At 32.3% G+C, this 25,128-nt stretch overlaps 1 protein-coding gene and 1 non-coding gene across 11 annotated transcripts in view; one reads left to right on the plus strand and one right to left on the minus strand.

Annotated features, from left to right (window-relative positions):
* Window positions 1-25,128, minus strand: part of Diaph2 (diaphanous related formin 2) — an 831,690-nt gene that overhangs the window by 326,505 nt on the left and 480,057 nt on the right. The window lies entirely within an intron of this gene.
* Window positions 24,891-24,993, plus strand: LOC125614490. Its single transcript, XR_007345070.1, has one exon. It is a non-coding gene; the product is annotated as a U6 spliceosomal RNA (small nuclear RNA).

Raw genomic sequence — 25,128 nt, forward strand, 5'->3', positions numbered from 1 at the left:
CTTAAAGAAAAGAACAAAATTGAGATCCTTTTGCATCATAATACAAAGCAGAAACAAACCACAAAACAAACTATAATGTCTAGATAATTTTCTCCGAACTCAGTGGTCACATATACTAGCATTGTGCTTTAATATAAGCATGCAAATGAACAAAGACTGATTATATGACTTTCTGACCTTCCTTTAAAAACTCACACTTTATCAGATTTGTTGATATAAATTCAGGAGAAATCCCAGAGAAAATTCATATTTAATATGTGTACTTGCTTTAAAAATCAATTTTAATTTCTCTATATTGGATAATATACTTTAGTCAGAAACATTCTCATTGAGGAGCACTTCCTTTTCTGTTTAAAAATCTAGTTATTCCTTGTATTCTTCAAATACCAACATAGGAAACAAAATAAAAGAATAGCCTGGATGTGGATGAGAAATTTTTCAAATATTATATTTTCTTCAGTGTACAACAATGAGGTTTGCTACTGAAATGTAATTAACAATTACTAAACTGTTGGAAAAACTTCATCAAAACATAAATCTTTGGCACAAATCCCAATTCAATGTTCATCTGTTTAAAACACTATTCACATTAACACTGAGAGAGATAATTAATAGCAATAATGTGTATACTTTATAGAACCAGTTCATTCCAATCTGAAAACAGCCTCATAAAGGAAAAAAAGAATCATTTTGTTTATTTGTGAAAAATTTTAATACTGTTACTTTGGACTAAATTTTGAACATGAAATTCCAGTGACCAGCATATGAATTAGTAAACAAAAAAGGACATTGTACAGCTAACTAAAACCCTAACTTCTCTGTCGAATGAAAATTTTTAGTGTTGTACTGCAAAGTTACTTCTGAGTAGATCCATAAGGAAAAAAAAACTTGTTTAATAAATTGTATATCAACCAATGCTCTCAGAGCACTTTTACAGAGACAAACCTCCACACCTGTGCAAACAGTATTTTTAGTTGAATGGTACTCTGAAGGCTTAGAAAATTTTGTATCATCTTTATTTAGCTGCAAGATCAAACATACATGTGCATGGTTTAAAATTTATTGTTTATTTTTATCCAAATTCAACATAAAAAGTTTATATCAATTTGAACCATGCAAAATTGCTTTTTTATAATTTAAAATTTTTGAAGTATCGGAAATTACACAGTTTGACCCACTACAATGTTTTTGCATCAACCATGCCATATGGTCACAAACTTCAAATTGACTCACTATGCATATCCTCCAAGGACACTTTAGGCACTAGAAATGGCAGTAACATTTGCAGTGGATGCATTTTTAGGGAAAAATAAGACTTTAGCCAAGAACCTATTTCAATTTAAATTAGGCCATTTCTTTCCTTTTTTTAATGAAAAATAGAAATTCAACTAAAGATGAGACAAACAAATGCTCATATGAATCCTACATACTGAATGTAAAAAAGCAAAAAAATAATACACCAAACTGTTTTTAACAGTATTTGCTCCAGTGATATAAATAGATTTTACATTATTATTGAATTTGTTACATGCACGAATTATTACTCATGTGAGGACCAAGACAATGAACACTTTCTTCCCTGCATTTTTTCAGGTTAATTACAATATGCGCATATGAAACAATTTTAAATAGCTTTTAGGCAGTATTAGAAGAGTGCTTTCCTAAGAACTCCTGGCAATAGGGGAAGCTATATGACAGCAAATGAGTAAAGTTTGAAGCCAGAAGCCACAAAGTGAAGTTTTGAAAATTCAGAAATTGGCACAGCTTGTTACTACATCTACCTGTTTGTAACCATGCCAACAGTGCCATGGAGTGGCTCTCTTCCCAGATACCATCTGCTCCCATGCCACCTCCCCTGCTATCTCCTCATCCCCATTGTACCTTGGCCCCCCTGGCCCGTCTTGGTATCTTATTCCTATTTAACTCTGCTATGGGGTGGCGGGGAGCAGATGGTGGAACAGAAGTGTTTACCAGTAAACCTTCATCTTCAAATTGTTCCTTTTTTACTCTCCTCAAGATCCAAGTTAAATAATGACATTAAAGGTCATCTTAGATTTTTTTCTTCTAAAATTTCTAAGCACTGATAAGGTCAGACCAAAAGAGGCTTGTCAAAATGAAACTTATATGTATTCAGGATTTTTAAAAACAGAACTTTCACTTCTCTAGGTGAAAAGTATGAAAGTACCAGAATCCTAGAAGTTTGAACAGAACTGAACCCCATGCACAGCAAAGAAATATTCTGATAGAAAGTGGGGTGTGTCTTTGAAGGAGGATAATGCATTATAAAACAAATGTACCTTGCAAATAAATACAGGAGTCATTTTCTGCTCCAAGTATTTAGTCTGCAAACAATGTGAAAATATAAATGTTCCCCCTTCCTATCATGAAAGGAAACTGTCCCTGAAAATTTACGGAATCACAGCTATGATTTTGCATGCCTGTTGAGAGACCTATTTTCAGTTTTAACTTGTCCTTGCCAATCTTCTAAGTGGTCTATAATTCTCAATGATGAGTATTTTGCAGACAGTAAATCTAATCACCCTGACATCTATAAAAGATATTCAGTTGGAGAGTAAGATGAAAAATGATTGTGCAGAAATCTGAAGTCTATCATGGGATAGCAATGAAACTACAACTATGGTAGTCATTTAACTTTATCAGGTTAATTTCTCTTTAGTATTCTACTTCCATTTATATACATTTTGTTTTATTGACGAAAGAACATATAAAGTTGTATATATATGTTTAGTCATATTTATTCAATGAATTCCATTGTAACTTTAAATGTGAATTCCTAAGTATAAAAATGTGTCAAGGGGGGCATGTGTGAGGCACTGGGTTCGATTCTCAACACTACATATAAAAAATAAATAAAGGTCTATCAACAATATATATATATATATATAGTTTGTACTATCATAATAAAATGTGTCAAGGATGGGATTTTTAAAATTGACAACAGTACTTGTAATACATATTTCCCTTTTCATATTTACATTTATAACTTTTTAATTTACCTTCAAAGTAATCTGCTTATGCTACCATGCCAGCTTTATATACTTACTGTCTATAATAGAAATCATTAAGATATTAAATATAGCATCAAGTGTTCAAGTTTTACTTTAAAAAAAATTATATTTATTTCTCCATGACTTTGGCTTGTTTTCAGAAGATCCTACTAAGAGCTGAGGAAGAAGGTCCATAAGTTTGAGACCAGCCTTGGCATCCCTGTGACACCCTGTCTCAAAGTAAAAAATAAAAAGGGCTTGGAATAAAGCTTAGTTGTATTGCACATGCTAGTTCAATCCCCAGTGTGTAAATAAAAAAGAACCTGCAGAGCACAGGAATGATTTTTCATGTATACCTTATACTACATTAGTTTGTTAATTCCATATATACTCAACAAATTATATGAAGGTGTAATTCTTCTGAAGACTCTCTACTAGAAGTCTATACTTAGAAGAAGTCTAAAATATCCTATTCTAATTTTAACAAATAATTTTGTAAGTATGAGTTATAGTATGCCATAGATAAGAAAATTTGTTGCTAGCAATTACATTTGGCTTGATTTTTTTCTTATACTGAAACGGAATATTTAATTTTTTTGTATTTCTTCCAGATATTAAAGTTAATAAAAAACCAATGGAATGGCAGGGTACACTGGCTCCCAGCTGTAATCCCAGCAACTCTGGAGGCTAAGGCAGGAGAATCCTAAGTTTGAAGCTAGCTAGCCTCAACAACTAAGTGAGACCCTGTCTCAAAATAAAAAAGTAAAGAAAACTGGGGATGTGGCTCAGTAGGTAAAGTGACTCTGGGCTTGATCATCAATAAAACAAATGAAAACAGTGAAATAAAATATACATACACCTAAGATTTATCATAATAACAACTGACATTATTTATACAACTTATTAGATGTTTGTCACATGTGCATGTTTTATAGTGCTACATGGAAGAATCAGCTCAAATGTCATTTTACATGAGAAAAACTTGTACTAACACCTCAAAACAGAAATTGGGAGTTCTGTTCTTTGTATTCCTAGAGCACACCCAACTCTAAATTTTCAGAAATCCTGAATTTCTTTTTGTCAAAAATGTGAGCATTGTTGTTGAAATTGGAAAAAACAAAGTATAAATGAAACCCTGTATGAAAGTGTCAGCAAAATTTGCTTAGGTAGGGAAATGAATGGGGGATAATGGGATAAAAAAATCTCATTTACTCAGGGTGGGGACAGAACAGTATCTTTTTGGAAAATAAATGTGAATCTGGTAGAATTAGTGGCCTAGAATACAGATGCAAGACAAAACATGAAAAGGTCTGCAAAATAGCTCTGGAGTGGGATCCTGATAGTGTCAGGGCAACTATCCACAAGAAACCAGGGAACAGAGGAGTTTTTTCTTATTTCTTATAACAGCAGGTGAGCTTCCAAAGCAGGGGCCAAAGGACTTAAGTAGGGGATGGAGTTTGTATGATGGTTTGTACTTATCTTTTCAGTATGTTCTGAGGAAACAAGATAAATTTGAAGTGATATGAACTAATCCCATAGTTTTTAATGTGGTCTTGAATGTCTCTACAGATAAGATTAAGGGTGCATAGGAAAGGTGATGATGATGGGTATAGCTTGGGTTCTACTTATTAAAGCTTGGAATACTTTTCCTGTATGACTATACTTTTCCTTATATTTAATTTTTATCCTTAGCTTTTTACTCCATATTCCAGTATAAATATTTTTGTGAATTGATTAATATTAACTCAGTACCACATAGATACCAGGATCACACAAATTTCACAGCTTCATTCTTCTTTTTTTCCTTCCCCCTTTCTTTTCTTAACATTTGTTGCTTTTTTAAGAAAATGCGAGGCAAAAGCTAACAAGTTTATCTTCTCTATGACCAAAAATATCTTTAATATAGTGAATATCATAGAAAAGATGGTTTTCAGGAAGATTCTTATTAAAAGCCTTTTGGTATCTATATTTGTATAACAGCATTCCTCACTAAGAAAAAATATACATTACATCCCTCAAGTAAATCTACAAGTTCTTGGATTGATATGGCTGTTTAACATTTTTTCAGCAAATTAGTCCAGTGGATGAATTGTGACACAACCAAAAAACGCTCAATTGCTACATAGTATAATATTGCTCTCAGGATTTGACTATCAATTTTTATTTGTATGTTTGGGAAGAAAACATTTTCAATTATAGGAAAGACCAGGGAAGTAGAAGGAGGAGACTGAGGGGGAGGGAGAGGAGATGGGAAAAGGGAGAAACTGTGGAATGACATTGACCAAATTATGCTATGTACCTGTATGACTATAAAGCAGTGAATTCCACCTTTATGTATACCTATAAAGTACTAATTTAAAAAATAAATAAATAGAAGGAAGACCAGTAGAGGAAAGGGAAGAGAGGGAAGGAAGAAGGGAGAGGAAAAAGGAAGCACTGGGGATTTTTTTGAATTAATTTGAATTGGAATTGGACTTAATTTGAATTGGAGCACATAATATTCCATGCATGTATGCATGGAATATAATGAACCCAAATATTAGGTATAACTATGATATGTTAACAAAAACATTTTTTAAAAAATAATAACTTAAAGAAAAAGGCAATAAAAAGATTTTTTATAGAGCTGGGTTTATGGCTCAGAGGTAGAGCATTCTACCTAGCATGCGTAAGGCACTGGGTTCACTCATCAGCACCACATAAAAAATAAATAATTAAAGATATTGTGTCTACCTATAACTAAAAAAAACAAATATTTTTTAAAAAGGATTTTTTATAGTGTTATTGTTAGGAAAAGTTATTTTTATAGTGTTATTGTTAGAGAAAAGTTGGATTCAACCTAAATATCTACCAGGAGTTTAGGGCTTAAATACACTCTGATACACCCAGTTTGTTATATACTTTTCAGTACAAAAAGAAAGAGTTTGACTGTATTATTGATAGGAAAGATCTTCAAAACATATGTATTTAAGTTAAAAATTGACTAACAAGATATATTGTACAATTATGCAAAGGCAAAACAAAATTTGTCTATCTCTGTGTGTGTATGTGATGAGAAAGAGACAATAACATCACAATACTTTTTTTTCCCCTCTACTGGGCATTGAACCCAGGGCGTTGACCACAAGTACTCTACCACTGTGCTGTATTCCCACCCCTTACCTAAGATTTTATTTTGAGACAGGTTTTCGCTGAACTGACTAGACTGGCTTGGAACTTCTGAACCTCCTTCCTCATCCTGTTGAGAAGCATTGATTATGGGGTGTGCCACTGACCCTGACCACATCACTCCTAACAAGTGATTTCTGGGATGGAGCTGGGATGGATATTGTCTGGAAGACTTTCACTTCATAGAGTTTACATTAATACAAAAAATATATTAGTATGTTCTTTGTGTAATTAGAAAACAGTAATTACTATGATTATATTAGTTAATTACTACTAATTTTTTCAAGTATGTAAACTATAGATTAATTTTTCCTCGCTGTCAACACTAATATGTATGCCATATAAGTACAGGTGGCCTTTGTATAAATGCATGTATGTTTATACAGATGCTCCTCATCATGTGATGGGGTTTCATGCCAATAAATCAATCATAATTTGAAAATGTCTCCATCCAAAAATGCATGAAATATATCCAATCTATTCAAGTTGTGCTTCACAACACAGTAGACTGCTGAGTAGAGGTTGTTTCCCTTTGTGGTCAGTTGGCTGCATAGCAGTTGCATCTTGCTTCCATTGCCAAGCAATGCAGCAGATTCTCTTATAGTATATTGCTAGCCCAAGAAAAGATCAAAATACAAAATTGGAAGCATACTTTCCACCAAACTTGTATGCTTTTGCACCATCTGAAAGTCAAAAAATTGGTAAGTCGAACCATGTAAGCCAGAGACCATCTGTATAGGTATGTTAATATCCACACTATGGAAATGTGTTTTAATCTGGCATTAAAGGGTAGCGGCTGTTTAACAGAATAAAAGAGCAGTTTAATCCCCATTTTTCATCTCACAGTCTTTAATAGAAAATACAGGGGTTCACACACTACCATGCAGTATGTTACTATACAATTTTGAGGCTAAATGGGTATACAATGCCCTTTTGGATAAAGGACAGAATACTCAGTAGAGGATTTATCTCCTTAGCATTCATCTTCAATGAACGCACAGCTGATAGTGAAAAAAGAACTTAATTCCCATTTCTTTTTTTCCACAGATGGTGATATGATTTGCTTCACAGAGCTACTCATGGTTAGAACTAGAAATTAACAGTTTTTTAAACAACTGGAACCTATTACCCTCTTAGTGTACATGAATGATTCATATCACTGTTAATAATAGTTGAATTCTTGCATGACTAGGGAAGAAAAATCTCAATGTGGAATGTTGACCCAACTCAGTAAAAGGGCTCTAAAGCAATAAACTGCCAAGATTCAATGATACAAAACCATCTAATATCCAAGAAAACTACATTAGAAGGATGCTGAGAGGAAGACCAGAAGGCCACTGTCTCTCAGAAGGAGACAGATTTGATGAGATCATTATATTTCCTTTCATACATGTTGTTATTAAAAAAAAAACTATTCATCTAGATTGCATGCTATATATAAATTGAATAGCAGGGGATTTTTTTCTTAAGCAAGATTATAGGAGGCTAAACCAACTTCATCATTTTCATTACTGGAATTTCTAAAATTTCACTAAGTTAAGCATTTCTTATCTAAACCGTGCTTATTATTGTAGAAAAAAATATGAATAACTCAACAAAAACAGAACTTAATCTCCAAGTTTATAACAGAGGTTTTAAAAGTAAGAATCAATGCCTTTTTAAAAAAGAAGTTTCTAGGAAGAAAAGATATTACAATTTGTGTGCAGGGGCGTGTGTGTGTGTGTGTGTGTGTGTGCGCGCACACGCACGCGGCATCCCTCACAGGAATTTCGTGCTCTACCATTAAACTACAGTCCAAGATATTACAATTTTTAACACTATAAAAGCACCCCCACACACAAAAAACAAATACATTTGGTTGTTACTTTTCAGTGAAAGCATGTAATATTCAAATTCTACAATTAATATAATTTAGTCTGTGGTGTTCAAAGACTTGACTTTGTGTTCATACAATTAGCTCCTATGTTGTCTACAGGTGTTAGAATATTTTATGATTCCAGTTTTTGCACATTTATTTGCCTTCACTTATACAGTTTCCTTTATACTAGGCAATCCTCTACTCGTACTTCAAGATCAAGATCAAAGCCAGTTGCTCAGTAAAATGGTCCTGGACTTTAACAGGTGGAGTTGACTGCCATGTCCAATGCATTCCATGGTATTGAGGTTATGCTAAACTATAATTGCTTAGATATCTGTTTCCCTTGTCATAATGTGGGATTCTAGATGGCAGGAATTACACAGTATTTATCATTGTATCCTCAAATATCTGATTTATAGGAGATTTTTAGTAATTGTTTATTGAATGAATTAGTGAAAATGAAAATACAATCATTTTAACAAAATGATTCTCTATAGTAAATCAAGAATACATTTGCATATCGCCTAAGAATATTTACCCCCCTTACTAAAATTTAATGTAGTTACAAGTTATTAGAAACATGTTTATATTTGCTGCATCTTAGCTTCTTATAAAGCAAAGCAAAATTCTAAAACCTGATATATAATAGTATTTAGGTGGCTTTGGTAACTAAAAGCAATTTGACAGAAAATGAAAGAACTGGCTTAGTTGTTAGTCTTGAATGATATTAACACCATAATGCCATATAGTATGCATATTTTAACATTTCAATGAAAATGCATTTCTTAATCTTGGGAACAAAGTGAAAATAGAAACATTCTTAAGAGATTATGATGAGTAGCATAGAAAGGGAGAAAAATAAAGAAGGAAACAATCTACTTGGATTTGGTGAATTGAAAATGTGATCTATGTTTTCAACTGAAGTTATAGTTTGAAACACGTCTACACTTTTTAAAATTTTAACACTTTTTTCATATCTTGGTGATTAGTCTTAGGTTGCCTTGTTAAAGTTCATATGCTTCAATAAGAAACTATGTACAATTCCTTTCTCTACAGTGAAGGTAATTTATATAAAGCATATTCTAAATATCACTGACCAAAACCACATTGGCTATACATTTCAACTCTTCTTTTACAACATGGACACAAAATTAAGCAATAATAATGGCTGTATAATGGTGAATATTGCTAAACATTACTTTCAACTACTTAGCTAATAAATTCCTACTTACAAATTCAAAAGGCTACATAATGTGATAAACCACAAATGTTCCTGCTTTATAACAAGCAAAGTACTGACTAGGTGGATTATCTCATTTAATTTTAGAAATAGTCTTAATGAAGCAGATTTGAATAATATAACCAAAGTTATTTCACAGGAGGAGCTTACTCCTGAGAAATTCTATAAGTATGCCTAATATCCCACATGTACTTACTCACAGAGGAAGGACTAAAAAATCAGGTCCTCCTAGGACTCCTGTGAATTAGCCCATCCACCTAAGACTGCTTTCATCTTCCATAACAACAATTTTGGGAAAAAATGGATTCATGTTAGTTAATGCCACCCAGTTTATCATTACTTCTTCAGCAAGAAAGGGAAAAATAGGAACTTGATTGGGTCTGCCTTAAAATCACTATGACAAAAATAAAGTCAGCTGTTTAAACAAAACAAACTGAAATTGGGCATCCCTACTCATGCAGCTGATGATTTAAGCAAAAACACAATCCAAAGGATCTCACATATCTTTTTCTTAAATACTCTACAAAATGCTAACATGAAATCATGATTATCTTTTACATGCCCTGAAATACACTGATAATGTTAATAAACACTGACCATGTTTATTAAATAACTGTCTTACCACCCTCTCATTTTCTGATGATTTTATCTACACCTAACAGTATTTCACAGTGATAATTCAAAAAGTGGCCAAATTTTCAAAGTTTCATATCTGATTAGATAGAGAAATAACATTTTGCGAAGCAAGAGCCTGCAGACACAAGATATTTTAGGCAACAGCATACAACAATATGACACTATTTATTTACAAGGTATTAGACAGCAGAGTAGCTCTCTAGTATGCTGTATAAAGACTCAGAGAAAAGACAAAAGAAGAGCAGAGTTCTATAAATTCAGATGTGGAATTAGAGCAAGGGTACATGGGGTTATGATCTGAGAGTATAGTGTGGCAGTGTTAGACTGGCAGGATGTAGGAATTGGGAAAGAAAAATCAGTAGGTCCAGAGTGATTCTAACACTAAGGAAGCATCCACAACTTGTATTATGATAGCCCTAATGACCAAAGTTAACACTTAATTCCTTATTCACAAAGTATTTGATCTACTGAAGGATTCAGCTCCTTTCTCCATCTCCTACCCACACCAACCTCTTATGCCCCTAATTGTACAATGGGGAATGAAGGGAAAATAAAATTATTACAAGGTCATTTTGTTGTGTGGTATACAACTGTTTTATAAGGTGAGAAAAACAATTATTGAGTTATACATTTTATCAAAAATTGAAAGAATATTGCTCATACCCTACTTCATCTTGTATAACTCAAAAAGTAAAAAAATATATATATATTACTTTTCAAATGTGGATAAGTGGAAGTCAGTATCTTGCCTAATTAAGTAGACACATTCTATTTGTCAAAATAAGCCAAAATAAAATCACACACACCAAATGCCGCGTAACTTTTGTAATTTCATTCTTTAGACTGATCTGCTTTATGTCTGATTTTAATCTCTACCCCATGGGCCTATTTTAGCAAAACAATATTTCAGTTTGTCAAAGATAAAGTGCACTGTGCATTGATTTCAATGTCTTGTCCATTTCCTTTGCCAACAGGGACAGAACTAAATTTTAAGATAAGAGTGCTTCATAACAAGTCCAGCCCAAAGTAGCTCCTGGCCTCATCAGAGTTTAATGAGACATTCGATCTAAGAAATAAATTAAATGACATTTTGGGATCATGCTTAATGAAGCAGGTATCTACAGAAGCTCTAGATTGCAATAGTGTTCTTATAATCTGTGGAGAATAGGGCAAGAGAATGTCATCAATCATTTAGGACAAAATGGCACTCTGTGGAATAGAAACTGTTGAACCTCACTAGCTCATGGTCTCAATCATGGCCCAGAACTGGTTTCTTGTTATGTCAGTACCATAAAATAGCTTCCATGTGTCTATGCTAATTCCATAAGTCAGTGTGTCATCATTGTCATAACCACCTGAGAACACAGAGTGGTGTTGACACTTCAAAAGTGAGGAGAAATACACTGTTGGAAAATTAAAGCATTAAATATGTTTTTAAAATATGAAAATTTCCCTTATTAAGAGAAATGAAAATAAGGGTGGCATGTCTAAAAGAAATATGAAGAGATATACTAGTTAGGAAGAGACTTCAGTTAAAATGATAAGAAGATGATAGTCTGAAAAATAGAATGGAGTTATAAGCTGTTATAAGTTTATAACAGCTCTGATAGAATATGAACACAATTAATATCTATGATTACAAATCAATAGGCATTTCATGTAAAAATTACATGAGAATAACTTTAAAAGTAAATTACTATTTGCAAATGCAAATACACCAAATCATAGTCACAAATCTTGATGAGATTTTTGACAATAAGTATAGTTATACCAGAAATCAGCAAACATTTTCAATAAATGTGTTATATAAATGATTCATACAAAATAAAGAGCAAATCATTTGATCTCAGACAACAAATGGACAAAAGTCATAAGGAGTGAATTCACAAATATGATAATAAAATAGAAAATGTACTCTTTCATTCAGAGTGATAGAAACTTAAATTTTAACAAAAGAGGTTATTGCTATATATTTACTGGAACAATGTTTTTAATATCTCATTTTAAAAATATTTTTATTGCATTTGTATGTTTGTTTCATTTTATCATCAGCTATTTTTGAAAATCAGTATAACATAAAAAATTGAACAAAACTACTATTTTGAGGCTGCGGAGAAACTCACAATCTTATTTATTCCTGATGACTATGTACACTGATACAATCTACCTGGAAAATAATATTTCTGAAAAGTTCAAGAGCAGAAAAATATTAGTTGATCTTAACCTATAAAGGAAATAATCAAAGAAATCAAAGAAACTGAAGAAATGGTAAAATAGAAATTACAATTTTTAAGTCAAACTATAGAGATGGGAACATAGCTCAGTTGGTAGAGTACTTGTGTTGCATGCACAAAACCCTGGGTTCAATCTCTCACACCACCAAAAAAAAAGTGTCAAAATTTAGAGGTTTTTGAACTCTATAAGAGAAAGATCTGATAAAATTTGGTGTATCAGTTTCAGTGAAGTTTGAATTACTAAAAATCCATATGAAGAAAATGTTGAGCAAGAAAATATTGCCTTAAGAACTGTTGAGTGTCATGTTTTAAACATATTAAGTATAATTAATATGATAAATGTGAATAAAGAACACATAGTTCTATAAACATTGTCTAGGGACAAAGATTTGGGGAAATCCTTAAAATAGAGATAAAAAGAATTGCTCATTTTATTAGATTACTGGAAAAGGAATATTGAAAACTTCCCTATATTGCTTTAGTGTTGCTTAAAACATAAATATGATAAAATTATAATAATGCAAAGGCTTACATAATATTCCACTTAATTCTGGGCCAACAGAATGAGCAACCTACTCAAAAGATATTTTTTGTAAGAACATTTGTGAGAATATTTCATTATCTTGAAACACTCAAAAGTTCTACATATTCCTCCCTAAATATATATTGCCACAGAAAACAGACTATTCTTCCCCTTGAATTTATGCAAGATTTTGTCACTCATTCCCTTTTGGCAAAAGTGGCTAACAGAGAAAAGCAACTGTTATCTAATAATACCTAATGCATTAATTAGATCCAAACTAATCTGAAAACAGACTAAAACAAATTAAGCAAATTAAATTCTATTTTGAAGTAAAATTTATTCTTACAATCTGAATTGCAGAACTGGTTGCCTTCTTGAGAGTTAATCTGCCTTTAGGAAGGTGAATATATGATGAAATATAAATGGATTTTTGTTCTCTTCCTGACTTCCATTAAGTTTTTCTCTTTTTTTTTACAAGGACTAGGTCTTGTTTACTATCATATTCTCATCATCTATCACTGTTATCACAAAGGAACTCCTTAAAGATGGATGGATGGATGGAAATAAAGAATTTTCAGAAAGTAAGACACCAGAATTTCATTTCCATGATGGTTCTTACTTTTACAAAATAAGGAATTTGCATAGGAAAATCATTACTGCACACAGCTTAGTCCTCTCTATACACAGATCATGATCAATAAAAAAAATTAAGGAGTATTAGGTTTGTGTAACTACTCAAAATTTATTAATCAAGTACTTGGCAAAAGGCAAGGAAAATGTGGAGTTCATGTATGAGAAAAGAATACAGAGGTCAAATTCTGGCGTTTACATTTCCTAACTGTCCTACTTTAGGTCTTTCACTTAACTCTGTTACTTCAGTAGTTCCTCATGTAAAGTAGGATGATTAATGATACTTCTTACCTCAAAGTTGTTACAAGGATTAAGTTAATTAGTTCATTTAAAGTGCTAAGAACAGAGTCTGACATAACTACAAAGTCAGTAACTAGAAGTTGTCGTCATCATCATCATCATCATCGTCAACATACTTATTGTTATTATTATTACAAAATTCCCATAGTGTTAAAAAGTCACTCATAAATCCTTGCTTAATACGTAGGTTTCAATTTAATTTCAGTTAATATTATATTTTAAAATGTCAAAGTCTTTCAAATAAACTCTCTAGACATCCTTACATGGTATCTAAAGTACAAAAATGATAACATTTTTTACTATATTAAGTAATTTCTTTTTAAGTACTTAGACACAGAAATATTCAACTCAGCTATTAATTTAGCCAAAATACCAATGAAGATACTGTTACCATGATAAAGAATTGGTTAGGAGTGATTGCAAATACCAAGAGGCAAGGAGAAGTTAGATAATAGGAGGTCACTATAAGATATTGAGGTTAGAATGAGGAAGATGACAAAATCCAAAATCTACAGCATGTTTTGAAAACATAGTCAAGGTCATTGGTAATATAGACATAAGATACAGTCACAGGGCTTTAAAATAATTCTGCCAAATGTTATCATTCCTGGCAAGGACGCTTTTGATGTATCACAAGTATACATATCTAAGTCTTCCTGAACCCTAACATCATAAAAGCATTGCCTGGAATAACTACCTTGATTTTTTTGTGGGGGGTCATACTACCTTAAAGTCACTAGGTTTTTTTTTTTTAATTACATTTAGTATTATCTCAACAGAGCTTAAAATGGGTTAGATTCTAAATGTATGTGTTTATCACTTAATATCACAATAGATATGACTAACATATATGGATATTAAATTATATATATATGTGTGTGTGTGTGTTTGTGTGTATATATATATATATAACATATATATGGTTATACATTATATATGCCTCTGTATATTTCTTCATGTATGATTCAAGTCTTTCAATGTGCCACATTAGGAAAGATAAGTATCCATTTTAACTACTAAACTCCATAATGAAACAGCATTTCAGGACCCCTTGATAAATATATACAAAATCATTCCATTATTTAAATAGATTGGTCTTTTTACAACATATCATTTCCAGAAGTAGCCCTGACAGGCAGAGCTAAATAATGCTCCTATAAGGGTGTGTACTTTTATTCACTCAGTCTGATTCTTTTAAAAGTAGGCAATATATAAAAAGCAGTTAGGTCAAGAAAGGAAATATAATAAACCATATATTCAGATTTCTTCATGGCTGAGAAAGGTTTCAGATAATTCAAGGACAAGAGGATGAATGTACAGTCTATAGACATCAGAGTGAAAGCCAAAGCATTAAGTTGCTATTAATATCAACATGGTTTCAGGAAGTCTCCTTTCCCCACCCCTCTAACCAGCTCTGGTTCAAATCAAAACTGAAAACAGCAGTTGGTATATGTCAAGGTCCCAGCTTCAGTGCTTAGAAGACTATTTCACAAGAACTAAAACATTAAGGGAGTAAAGAAAGGACAAGTAAAAGTTGCTTCAATAAAAAGGAAAGGACCACAATATAAAGAAAGAAATGTCACTGGAACAAGCTTTCCATAAATTCTTGCTTGGAGGAACAGGCACTCATGCACGCACACACACGCGCGCACACACACACACACACACACACACACAGAATAAAACCAGTTTAAATTATAAATCATGATAAAGCCACAGTTAATTTTATAATATATGTTTATCCATTAAGGATTTATGGGCATCTTTTAAGACTGTTTATGGAATTTTGTTAACAATAATAACAAAGACAGATAGTAGTGATGATAGTAAGAACTCTCATTTATTGACTGCATAGTATAGTATTTTGGGCCCTGTTCTAAGTGCTTTACATGAATTAATTTATTTAATCCTTATAATAACCTTGTGAGATGAGAACTATCATCATCACATGCCACTTTGCAGGTGAAAATGTGAGGCACCAGGGAGTTGATACTTATATAATTCATATAAATTCAGATTTATATTTAACTTCATATTTTACCTCAAACAAAACCATACAGGATAATTATTTAGATGGAAGGTGACTTACTATTATAAGGGGATATTATAAAATAAGGGAAAAACTTAGCACTGCCTTCCCTCTGAAACATGTCCTAGCTTATGGCTAAACCCTCTCCTATTTCCCACTCGGACCCCATCATCCCAAGTCATCTATTTTTCTGATTGTTAATTCTTCTTTCTATACTAATTCCCCCTCACCTTTAATCAAGGTTGACCACAGCCCACATGCCAACCTAATATATTTGAAAGATAAAGGATATCATTTGCTTTCTTTCCTTAACAAAATATAATGCTGTCAATAAGTATGAGAGGATTTGTGAGCTGTCAGGGATGAAAATTATCAAATGAAGGTGTGGGGAAAACACTGTAAGTTGAAGATTTCAGAGGACCACATTGCTTAAAGTGTGTAGGTGAAGTTCAATATATTTGATTAAATCTATCAAGTACTTGCTTGTCTATACTCAGCACTCCATTAATAGATAAAAACATTGTAGCTGGTATGGACCATTAGCTTGAAGCACTTACAATTTTCATGGACTAAAAGATTAGAAGGAACAATACACTTAAAAGTACTGTTGATGATTTTGTAAATTAGCAGTGATATTTTACATACAATAAATGTGTATTAATTATAAACGCAAATATAGTAGCACAAATTAATACAATTTGTGCTTACACATTTGCACATTATATTTATTCAAATTAAATAAGTTCTAATTTCATTTCCTACAGAACTTTTTATGGGAAAGAATTTTATGACCATGTGCAATATTTGAAAATATTGCCTTCAATAATATATTAATAGAATTATCCATATATACATAAATACACATATGAATGCATGTGTTTATATACATGTATGTATACATGTATGTATATATACATTTTTTATAGATATCTCACTGCTTTGATCTGACACATTTTAGGTAAAACACAGCATCCTTGGGTTTCTTGTATTTCTGACAAGAACAATCCAGTCCAATGTGGTGTTTTGTTTTGTTTTGTTTTCAACCATAAGATGAGCTTCTCACCATTCATGACACATACACCAGGATCATTCATTCCCATTGTCTTTTGAAAGGAAAAAAAATGGTTTTCAACTGACTCTCATAAATCTGACAGTTTCTCTGAGTCCTATAAAGCTGTCTAAGCCATGCAAACACAACTGATTTGCTTCAGAATACTGAGTAGCCTTCTCTACTTATCTCTTATTCAACTGGAAATGCAGAGGCTTGAGAAAGAGAGAAAAAACTAAAGTAACTGGTTTTTAAAGAACAACCTGATCAGATGGCATTAGCAAATATCCGAGCTTTATACATCCAATTTGGCTGTGGTCAAGCAAACCCAAAAATGACTTGTACACTTCAAACTTAACTTTGGTTAAAGGCTGAAGAGTAGTGAATATTAAGTTGAAGCCACTAATTTTGTGATATAAATATCACCCTCCAATGATCCTGGTAAACAAAGGAACTGAAATACATGCTATCTTTAGTAAACGTATTTTAAAAGGGAGATATAATTTGCTTCCTACTATAGAATTATATTCTCATAGACTAAGCAAATTTCTCATATATGGAATTATTAGAGACCTAAAGGAAATTTATAAGAACAACTTGCACTCTATCCTTATATAAAAGAAATAATCAAATGTTTTCCCTTATGAATATAGATTATTCTAATTAGAGATAATCTAATGCAAATTAAAATACATAATAGGTGGGTGTTAGGCAGTTTTGAGGAAATACATAAAAATTATTAATTGGAGAAGAAAAAATGAAATAGAATGTAAACAGAAGACAACTTGCTCTGCCACTGCCTACCTGTTTTACTCACTATATTTATGCGCTAGTTTTGTTTCCTCTAATATTACAGAAGAAAAATGGTTACCTAATTTTTAGGTATACAATAAGAAAAACTATATTTTCTAGGTGATACATTCTACTTCAGATGGAAGGTTATGTGTATATTCACCTACATATTTTTTGCACACTTATAGACACAAATCAAGACTATAGACTATAACTGCCATGTGTAATACATACACTGAAAAATTTTCTGAACTTGACATAATCTACCAACCTTCCTCAAAACCAAATAATAGAAATAATGGAATCATTCAAATACTTGATTAAAAATTTTTTGCCATTTACATTTTAAAAATGAAAATCAGGCATATACCAACTTCAAATAAATATTCTCAATATGCAGATAAAGGGGAATATAGTCCAAGACTCCCAGTGCATGCCTTTAACTGTGGGCAATATTGTACTCTAAATACATTACTGTATCCTATCCACACACCTACGACAGAGTTTAACTTATAACTTAGGTACAGTAAGAGATTAACAACAACCATAATAACATAGAACAATTATAACAATATACTGTAATCAAAATTATTTAAATATGATTTCTCTCAAAATACCTCATTGTACTACACTCACGCTTCTTATGATGATGTGAGATGATATAATGCTAATGTGAGCTAAAATTAAGTGAGTGATCTACTCACTATGACACAGCATAAGGCTACAATGTAAGGGATATTTGAAAACAAGCATTTTGATACCAGAACAGATGAACTTATCACCCAAAGGGCCATTAACAGGCAGGTAGCATATACAGTATGAATGTGCTGGACAAAGGGATGGTTCATGTCCTGGGCTGGTTGGGGTAGGAAGAGGTGAGATCTCATAATGCTACTCAAGACACAGCATGCACTTTAACACTTGTTTGTTTCTGTAATTTTCCATTTAATATTTTTGGGTCATGGTTGTCCTTGCGTAAGTGAAACCATTGGAAGTAAAACCAGAGATATAGAAGAGCTACTGTATACAGTGTTGGAAAAGGTCATAGTGAACATTCTCCCTCTTTTTCTGTAACAAATTTCCAATACCAGCTTATAATTGAAGTACTTCAGGTTATTTGTTTCTTGGCATCTCTACCACTTCTCTGTTTATTAACATTTGAGATAACTCCCTTGTTATTAGTTTTGTGAATTTCATACCACTACAACCATATTTTCTTTCAACAAATATCTGTTAGTATCTGATGATATCCTAATGCCTACAATCTTTTGTTATATCCTTTTTGGCTTCAGAACAGATAAGAGGGCAGTAACGTGGAACTGAATGAAGGATGGTAAAATATAATACTGAAAATCCCTTGATTTATTGTTCTTTTCCATTCTCTGAACTCTAACAAAACTATACACACATACACATGTATGTTGTGTGTGTGTGTGTGTATGTGTATACATCTACAGATATTTTTATGGATATGGATGTAATGCCAATTATGAATTCTCAATCCAGTGTTAAGTTACCAAGATTTGCTCTGTAATTGTCACCATGTGCTTCAGAAGACTAATAGTTTATTAAGATACCAGGGAGATATATATATATATATATATTTTCATTTATTATAGTCCATATTTTAAAATTGAACACAGTTATCCTTTGAGACATTCATCACAATGGAATCTTCCCAAGAATGCTTTGTTTTATTTTGAAAAACAATGGGATCAAAACTCCAGAAAGTCAAGGGTCATGTGTTTGCTCTGGTATGAGGAAGTTATAAAGGAAAAAAAAAAAGAAAAGAAAGGTATAAGAATCTCATGAAAATCAAGGGAGATCAATAGAGTAGAGGAAAAGAATAAGGAGGAGGGAGAACAGGAGGGAGAGAGGAAATACTGGAGAATGATACTGGCAAAATTATATTGATATACCACATGCATATATGAATAAATAACAACAAATCCCACCATTATATATAATTATAATGCACCAATAAGAAAACATGGAAAAAAGGAAAAACAATGCCATCATATCAAGTAATTAACTTGTGTTTTCTTTACATATTTAGGTTTTGTCTATCAGTGAACTATCCAGCTACAGAACTGATTCTGATATATGCAAAATCATGGTGACCAATGCCCCATGGATGTCTATTATTTTACAATATAGTTCATTTACTTCCTTTCTATTCATTAATATGTAGTATAGACTATTTCAACACCAAATTTGCCAGCATCAGGCTGGAGATACAGCTCAATGATAAAGTGCTTACGTAGCATGCATGAGGCACTAGGTTTCATCCATAGTGCTGCACTGGAACATGCTATCTTAGGTTTGTACTACTTTGTTCTTACAACAATGGATCTACTTTTAATTATATTCCATTTATGAATGAGAATACTCAGTGTCAGTTTCTAAACATACCTCAAGGAACAATGCTGAACTTTATTTATATTTAAATGTTTAATCAGCCACTTATTGTAATACCCATAATTGATGAAATGTTATTCAAATATTTGTGGATGTTACCTGTTTTAAGTATCTCCCAGAGGATACAACTTGCTTAATATTTTGTTAATACCTTTTATGGACTTCAGAATCTACCAACTGATACATATCTCATAAGATTTATTGCAGGTTTTTCTTAGACTTTTGTGTTCAGTAATTCAAGCTCTATAACATGAACAGAAAATTGTCACCAATGTTTTGCTTTTTCACTTTTATTGATTCCTTTTTATTAACTTTTCCTTTTTGAAATTATGTGGAATTCATTTTAGGATATGGTGTGAGGTTGAAATGTAACTACTACTCCACCCAATTTAAGAACTACTAACTAAGAAATTCATCCTTCAGGAAGGTAGTTATAAGTATGGGAAGCTATTTCAATGTATCTAAAATAAAACATAAGTCTTTTATAACATGAATATGGTTTGCTTTTCTTGCTGATAATAATATGTTTTTGTATACTTCTAAGCTATAAAATGGTTCTCTTAATCACATTTAATATGAATTGATGATTTTATATTTATTTTAAGCTTAAATTCTGTAACAATATGATTTATTTCCCCCTTTCTCATCATATTATTTAAGATAGTTTGATCCTACCTAGCAGGTGAAAGCACTAAAACAAGTTCAACCATTTGAAAACATGTCTAGGAAATTAAGATGGGAAGGGATATTTTATTTAAAATTATATCACTATAAGGGAGGGAAAAGAGAAACGATTTAAAAACAAAATATAAAGAGAAGTACCATTTTGGAGCTGAATTTTGGAACTTTGAAATCATTGGACCTGGAGATCTAGTCCTGATCCAGATGATTAGTCATTAGTTGTGTGGCTTTGGGCATACTACTTAAGATATTTGATTGTGTCATGAAAAAATAGTAATTACAGTAAATATATCCTCACAGTGTTATTGGAGGGGGCAGTCTGATAATAGCAAAAAGATTCACTGAAAACCAATAAAAATAAACACATTCATTATTTACAGCAGTAGATAAATATAAAGTCTTATCAACTTATTTATATACCAGGAATTAGAACCCATCACACATGGACTTAAATTCTCCAGTTGACTTGATATTTTAGCTCCAACAAAGAAAGCAAATTGACTAGGCAGTTCATTGAGTCAAATAATAATTTGTGAAGATGCTAAAATCCTGCTTGATAAATAGCAAAATAAAATAAATGAATATAACACATAATTAAATGCATTATACTAGTACCCATTCCATACAACTCGTTGGCATAAACTTCACCAGAAAATGAAATAGCTTTGCAGCACCAGGAGATGGTCAAGTACAATGCAATCAATGTCTTTATTAAATGATACAAATGGGAGATGACTTAGTCTTTGTACAAGGAGAATAAAAAGGCCTGAAATTTTTGAGAAGACAAATGTACCTTTAATTCACTTTAATAAGACAAATCAATAATTAAAAAATACTTGACAAACTAATTTAACTGCATAATGAAAGTAATCAAATGTAGCACTGTTATATCAAAATATAGAGGTATGAATCTGATAAAAAAAGGAAAATAAAATAGACAACGTTAAGGTTAATTTAAATCTAGAAATGTGTTATTTCAGAAAAAAAGAATAGGTAATTTGCTCCTTAATTCAAAGCTCTGAAGTAGGAATATGAATGTTTGGGTTCTAGTTTTAATTCCATGATTTCCTGGTGGCAAATCTTGTGTAACTTTTTTGACTTCACTAAGGCCTTAATTTTTTCAACTGTGTAATAAGAAGAGTAAATGATACAAGTTTTTCTAAGGTGTTAGGATTTGAGAATCCATGAAAAAGAAGGGAGAGAGATACTTATTTTATATACTGTCAAAGAGGCTATTATTTTAGGAGGAAAAATCCTACCATTTATCATCATCACCATCTCATTAAAGGATATGTTATCTTCAAAAAAAGAAAGAATCTCAGAATAAAGGAGCACTTTTTTACATTCAATAACTTTTAAATTTTGCTTAACTTTCTGTGTGTTATGAAATATCTTTCAAATAGTCAGCTACATACTGGTGAAAACTTCATAGATTGACACTAGTCCATGGATCAGTGTTTTAGAACCACTGATTGTTTTAGGACCATTGAAAACATGCCTCTAGCTCTTATATTCTATGGCTCAATTCTTTCTTCGTTTTTTGGGGGGCATGATCGTGTTTCACAAAATAAGTATATGAAAATCAATGGATGTGTAACTGATGTGATTCTGCAATCTGTGTATGGGGTGAAGGTGGGAGTTCATAACCCACTTGAATCAAAGTGTGGAATATGATATGTCAAGAAATTTGTAATGTTTTGAACAACCAACAATAAAAAATTTAAAAAAAAATAAAAATAAAAAATAAAAAATAAAAAAAAACAAAATAAGTATATGCATGTATATATAATAGGTATTAATTTTGGTTGTTAAGGGTGAGGATGACAAGGAATTTTTACTTAGTTAATAAATTACTTATTTTCCCTTCAGCCAAGACAAAGAGTCTTATCATTTGAAGGATGAATTTTTGAGTGTGGGGCCATTTAAGCATTATATTCATTGGCCACAGTAATCTTTAGTTTTTCATTGTTTCCTTTCAAAATGGGTATGGAAGATTCATGTTCATTCTTTCAGCATTGATTTGGAGGCAACAAAGCTCATGCTGCCAAGCAGTCACTTTCCTCTTTTTCTTACTCTTCCTCAAATTTAATTATAAACTGATGATATTATGAAAATGGAAAGTTGCGAAGACTAAACTATAAAAATAACTGGTCATATTTGGGATCATATAAACACAGAATGGTAATGAATGAAGAGTAAGTTTCTTAAGGGTTATTCTATTTACTTAGCAAGTAATTAACATAATTATGCTAAAATAAATAGAAATATAGCTATACTTCAAGCAGCCTTGCCTACACCTTTAGTTTTTGTTATTTTTTTCTTTTTAAATTGATTTGAAAAATGACAGCGCAATGTATCACAATTCTTATTACACATATACAGTACAATTTTTCATATCTCTGGTTTTATATAAAGTATGTTGACACCAATTTGTGTCTTCATACATGTACTTTGTATAATGATGTCCATCACATTCCACCATCATTGCTATCCCCTGCCCCCTCCCTTTCACTCCCACCCCTCTGTCCTATCTAGAATTCATCTATTCCTCCCATGCCCCCCCTTCTTACCCCATGATGATTCAGCCTCCTTATATCAGTGAAAACATTTGGCATGTGTTTTTTGGGGGATTGGCTAACTTCACTTAGCATTATCTTCTCCAACTGCATCCATTTACCTGCAAATGCCATGATTTTTTTCTCTTTTATTGCTGAGTAATATTCCATTGTGTATATATGCCACACAAGGCTTTCCTTAATCCTACTTCCCATTAAGGATCCAAAATGCTTTCTGTGTGTTGATCCTACCTGAAAATTTTGAAAGGAAGAACTCTACTCAAATTGCCTAAAGAAAGAAATTCAACAAATGTGTAACTTTTTATTCCTGTGTATGGGATCCAGGTTCACTTTGCATAGGAAAGAGAGGCCTATCACACAGAAATTTAGGAGAGAAAAGGAAAAGGGCTCTATAGGGTTAAGACCAAGAACTTTGCCTTTTGTCTTCAGATAACAGAGTGGGGGTGAAGTTTGGCAGTGATTCATGTTCTAGAAACCAGCTCACCCAGAGATCAAAACCTTTGATTTTTATTCTCCTTCTTAGTAGCAACATGGGATGGTATCTCCAGTCTCCAATGAGGCTCAATCTCATGTTGTCTTTCTGAAGTTTCTTAGATGAATACTTTAAAAAGTTTCTAAACATTACACAACACGAAGTTCAAATTCTATTGGTAGTATTAAGGGTGCATGCTTTATAATTCCTATCACTCTAGTGAAACAAAAGGCAACCCCCAGAAAAACCTCTAAGCCTTTAAAACGTTTCCAGTTAGGGTTAGCACACATCCTAGAATCATAAATCTCCCTATCTACCCTGGTTATGACCCCTACCACTGTAAGTAGAACTGTGTATCACTCCAGTTATGGGCACTGTTTGAGCTACAAATGCTATGAATGCACTCAGAATTTGGTTGGAAAACAGCATATCAGCAGTTGCTAAGCAAGTAACAAAACCAAGGGATTAAATTACTTTTTTTGTTAAATACTTTTTTAGTTGTAGTTGGACACAATACCTTTATTTTACTTACTTATTTTTATGCGTTGCTGAGGATGGAACCCAATGCCTCACACTTGCTAGGCATGCTCTCTACCACTGAGCCATAACCCCAGCCCCCCAAGGGATTAAATTCTAAATCTGTCTCTGCTCCTTCTTTGTTATTTAAGACTGGTAAAGCTGTTTTGATATTGTCTGTGTAACAGACATTTTCTAACAGCACTGGAGTTTTTCTCCTGAGCCAACACACCCATGCAAATACACACAACTTGAGAAGCCAAGAAAAAGTGCCCAGAGTTTGAGTATGCAGACTTCACTGCCCACGTGTTGACAATCTCCGCCTCTGTTATTGCCCTAAGAATTCTGCAATCATCATACCTGCCTAGTTAAGCATCTCTTCAGGGCCTTGCCCTACAGAGGCAGATTTAAAGGTTACATTTTCTCATAATAAATCCTACTTGCATTTTCCCTCTTTTTGGCTAGGCAAACAACATTTTTTAAGTTGCTTCTTCTTATTTTTTCTTCATTTACTTGAGGCTTCAATTTTCTACCATTGTCTGTTGAACGTGGCAATTTTTTAAATATTTTTTTAGTTATAGGTGGACACAATACCTTTATTTTATTTTTTTGTGGGGCTGAGGATCGAACCCAGTGCCTCATGCATGCTAGGCAAGCACTCTACCTCTGACCACAACACCAGCCCGGACTTGGCAATTTTTAATGAACATAATGTCTTATATATACAGGTACTACAATAGTTATTTTAAATATCATTTATAGTGCTAAATTTGATAGCCCATTCACTATAACTGGAATGATAGAAAACTAACATGGCCTCTGTGTAAGGCTGACATGCAAATTTGCCAAGTGTTCTATATTTTATCATTACACATTGTATACTTGTATTGAACAATTGTTTTTACCCCATAACATGTACAATTATTATGTCAATTAAAAAGCAAAAAAACCCCATATTTTGATAAAAATATAATTTAACTTACTATCCATTCCTGAGAT

This window comes from Marmota marmota, unplaced genomic scaffold (assembly GCF_001458135.2).
Source record: "Marmota marmota marmota unplaced genomic scaffold, marMar, whole genome shotgun sequence".
NCBI classification, from domain to species: domain Eukaryota; kingdom Metazoa; phylum Chordata; class Mammalia; order Rodentia; family Sciuridae; genus Marmota; species Marmota marmota.